The sequence below is a fragment of the Macrotis lagotis genome, chromosome 4, assembly GCF_037893015.1.
Source record: "Macrotis lagotis isolate mMagLag1 chromosome 4, bilby.v1.9.chrom.fasta, whole genome shotgun sequence".
Taxonomy (NCBI): Eukaryota; Metazoa; Chordata; class Mammalia; order Peramelemorphia; family Peramelidae; genus Macrotis; species Macrotis lagotis.
In genome coordinates, this window is record NC_133661.1 from 1,149 (window position 1) to 5,652 (window position 4,504).

Consider the following 4,504-nt stretch of genomic DNA (forward strand, 5'->3'; position numbering starts at 1 on the left):
GGAACATGGAAGAGAATAAGCATTTCACTAAGTTGCTATATAGTAGACTCTGGTATTTTAAATTTTGCATCTCATAAAATATGTGAAAGTAGGGTTTTGATGTTTCATTTTACAATGGAAAAATTGGAGGCCAGTTGCATTTTAGTCAGTTGCTCAGGGTCACTTGGTATCTAAATCTGTATTCAAGAGTTGTCTAAACCCAAAGTTCTAGCCACTGGGACCTGAGCATCCAAAATAGCTTATTCCAGAAATTATGCTCCTAAACCAAGCCCTATGAATATCATCAAATTTGGGGCCTGTCATATCTTGTTAACTCATCCTGAGTTTGAAACCCTTTAAAGCATCTAGATCTTCCTCAGAAGGATTGTCATGAATAGTATCCTCTTATGAATTAGCCCTGAAACCATGGCTTATTAGGTTTCTTCCTCATCCAGAGGTATTCTCTCTCTCAAGTATCTATTCTCTTTGAACCTCTCCCTACCAAAGGTAACAACAAACCAAGATTTCATCAAAGTACAGGCCTGGTTCCTTCTCTTCCTTAAACCCCTCACCTCCTAGTTCAATGTTCTCTCTTAGGAAGTCTTAGTCTTAAATCCTCCTATACTCAGAATCCCGCTGCTTCCCTTCCACCATTTCTCATAATTGGAAAACTTGACATCACTGGATCATAGGATAAGTCCATCTGGATCCCTTAGAACACAAAAGATTCAGAACCAAACCATTCTGTTCCCTAGTCATGTTCTTAACTGGAATGTGAAATATGCCCTGTGCTACTGAATAATAAAGGAGCAATTCCAATAGACTTTATGGCCGAATTGAAAGGGAAGGAGGAGAAAATAGTAACTTTCTGGGTAAACATAAGTGCAATCTATGAAGGAAGACTGAGATAAGACTATGCTGAAGGAATTTAGTAGGCTAATAAGCCATGTAAATTCAACCTCATGAAGATTTGGAAATGGGAAACCCTAAGCAGCAGATTTAAAAAATGGTAAATCGGGCAAAAAGCAGGTAAGTCACTTCCAGAGAATCATCATATGTTATTGTTCTTAAGGATGGCAATGTTCCTCTGGTTTTGCTCACGCAAATTTCCTTCACTTTAAAAGTCTCCAGGTTTTCCTGAAATCACCTTCTGCATGGCATAGCTAATACTAAAATATTCTATGATATTCAAATGTCACTTTTTTATTCAACCATTCCCCAAATTGATGGGCATGCCTTTAAGAACCAAACATTAGCCACCAACACAAGAACTGCTAGAAATATTTTTGCACAAATCGATTCTTTTCCTTTTTTAATACCTCATATGGATCCTGACCTAGTAGTGGTCATCTTTCCTCTGTAATTCTGCAGTTGTTTTTGATTTGGCTCTTCTATTGTCTTCACATCTCTTTCTTTCAGTAACCCTGTTCGAATATTCCCACATGTCCATTTTTATCCAAGAAAAATAAAATAACACTTTGTTACCTTGCTTTTCCCTCTAAAATGGCATCCTGAGGACAACTCTCATCTCTCCTCTGATCACCAAGGCTGTCCATTCAGGGATTAATATGGACCCCCAGCATCTTAGATGAAAAGGTTCAGTCTTCATTTCAGTAAATCCTTGAGGTTGAAAAACATGCCAAATGCAAGGTATGAATGATTGAAATCAAAGGACTCTGATGCGGCCCTGATGCTGAAGGAAGTGAGCAGAAACAGGACAATATTGTACACAGCAATAACAACACTCTGTAAATATCAACTAAGTTAAACTAAACTCTTCTGATGAATGCAGTGAGCAAAGTCAATTCTAAAAGACTTGTGATGTCATCCACATCCAGAGAAAGATGGAATCTCCATGCAGATCAAAGCACGCTACCTTCACAATTTAAAAGTTGTTATATGTTTTATATTATTTTTCTTCTCATGATGTTATCTTCTCTTTTATTCTGACTCTTATTTAAGAGCATAACTTATTCAGTAATAACTTTAATTATTCATATACAATTTATATTTTTGCTGTAAAGAAGAGTAAAAGAGAAGGGAGATAGAAAATTGTGAACTCAAAAATATTACAAAATGATTATTAAAATTTTACTTTGAATGTAATTAGAAAAACATTATAAAATAAATGTTTAAAATTATGTCTATACATACTTGGAAAAATAAAGTTACGAACAAACAAGCAGAAAAAATAAGTATACAATTATGAAGCCCATTCCTAAAACTCGGGCCTAGAAAATGAGCTTCTGTAACCTAGTACATTTAAATGGAACTTAAATAGAATTAATTTGTTTATAGAGCTTCATGGTTTTTAGCTGGAGTAGATAAGGTGGGAAAAATAATTGGAAGTGGGTAAACCTAGGAGTCTTATACTGTTCAGATATAAAACTTGGTCTCCTTCAGTGTTGAACTTTGAAAAGAAAATCATCCTACCAGCATGTGATCTGCTGCTCCTTCACTTCTCAGGTCATCAGGTTTCAGCCCAGTGAAGGGCAGAAGCTCAACTTTCTTCTGTCATTACATGTGCATTTGAAACAAAGCAGAGGAGCAATGAGTATGTTAAAGGGATTGTAAGAAAAAAGACTCAAAATGGTAGAAAATCTCCAATATATTATAGAGAGTTCCAACAGGAGAGCATGTCTCCCCTTCGGATGAAAGCAAAGGATCTCAACAGCAACTATGGTGACATAGGATACCAAGGCATCAAAGAATTACAAATTTGAGGAGACCAAATGCTCCTTTAGTCCAACCAAGAATTAAAAACCTAGTCCTGCAATACAAACAAGTAGTTGTTTCACTTTGGGTAAAGTTTGCTAGTGATGAGGACTCAACTACGTATCCTGAGGCAGATCATCCTCATCTAGGAAAGGAATAAGTTTTGAGTCTCCTTTTTTTAACCTAATTTTCTTCTACTCTTTGCAGGATGCCCATTTTAACAGTAGTTCATAGTTTGTGCCTGGATTAGAGAGTGGGACAAATAATTTGAAGACAGAGAATTCTTTGAAAATTCTTATACACTTGAATTATAAACATTAGTCTCCTCCAGTATTTAGTTTTTGAAAAGAAAATACTCCTAGCAGCAATTCATTGAATGGGATCACCTGGTACTACAGTTCTCAGGGCATCAGGTGTCTTTGTCCCTTCAACTCCCCATTGTTCCCTTCTACCTGTTTCATTTTGAGAATCTCCATTCATCTCTAATAAACCCACTCTGGTTCCCTGAGCTCATTCTACTACATTCCTTATTTCTTCCCATCTGCTTTTCTTCTAATGCTGACCCATCACCGTTTTTTTTTTCTCCCAGAGAAAGTACAGTACTTTCCCCATTTCTGCTTTTCCAAAACTCACGTGTGGGCTTCAGCACTGCTCCCAGTTCAATATTGATAAACCATATTAGTGGACTGGTAGGAATTCTAGCCTAATGAATGGCAAAAGCCCAACTTCTATCTTTTCATTTTATGTTCCTTTGAAGCAAAAAAGGCACAAAGATTAAGGTAAAGTGATTGGGAAAGTAAAGACTTGGAAGCTTCATAAGTCTCTGATAATGTTATACTAGGTTTAATCACGAGACCATATCTCCCCTTCAGATTAGAGTGACAGACCTAAACAAGCCCATCTTCTTGTTTGAGAAAGTTGGTGACCTAGGAAACCAAGATGTCATCAACAGCTAGAATTCAAAGAGCCCTCAGTGTTCCTTTAGCCCAACCAATAACTGACAACCCAGTGACATAAGACAGACTAGTGATTATCTTTCCGTAAAAGTTTTCTTGTGAGGAAGAATCAACTATTCATCCTGAGGCAGCCCATCCTCCTAAAAGAAAGCAATAATATCTTAGTGGGTTTTTTAATTTCATAAACCTTCACTCATTGCAGGTGGCCTATTTTTATTGTTCCTCTTTTGTCTTTTAGCTTCAAACTCTGCCAAACCTTCCTCCAAATGACAACCTATCTAACCAAATAACTGTCACTGTCCTTCACTCAAGACTCAATGTCAAAGGTGCTTTTACCTAATCATTAAATGGTATATCCTCATGGAGCTCCTTGATTTCTTTTCAGTTTTACTCCAGTGACTCTTTACCTTTTCAATATTTACCTCCCTAAATATTCTTCTAAAATTTCAACTCAGTAACAGAAAAGGGGCCTAAACAAGGGTCAAAGGAAGATGGAAGGGAAAAAGCATTTCTAAAAGCTCCTATATGACAGACTCTGGTCCATTAACATTAGCATCTCATAAAATCTGTGAAAACATTGACTTTATGATTCATTTTACTATATTGAGGCAAGTAGCATTCAAGTCACTGAGAGTCACTCAGTATCTAAGTCTGTATTCAGGAGTTCTGAGTCTAAACTTAGAGGACTAGCCATTGGTTCCCTAGGATCCACAACAGTTTACTACAGCAATTATGGTCCTAAAGCAGGCCCCCATCACAGAATGGGGAGCTTCTCCTATCTTATTGCTCATACTCAGCTTGAAGGCCTCTAAAGCATGGACATCTTCATCAAAATGAATACCATCCATCATGGA

At 36.9% G+C, this 4,504-nt stretch overlaps 1 long non-coding RNA gene across 2 annotated transcripts; it reads right to left on the reverse strand.

Annotated features, from left to right (window-relative positions):
* Positions 1-1,045: 1,045 nt before the first annotated feature.
* LOC141522936 (uncharacterized) lies at positions 1,046-3,431 on the reverse strand. Of its 2 annotated transcripts, none has more exons than XR_012478250.1 (3): positions 3,328-3,431; positions 2,413-2,490; positions 1,046-1,672 (listed from the first exon to the last, which is right to left on the reverse strand). It is a non-coding gene; the product is annotated as an uncharacterized LOC141522936 (long non-coding RNA). The 2 variants fall into 2 exon arrangements; XR_012478249.1 differs by having other exon boundaries at positions 1,046-1,995.
* Positions 3,432-4,504: the final 1,073 nt, after the last annotated feature.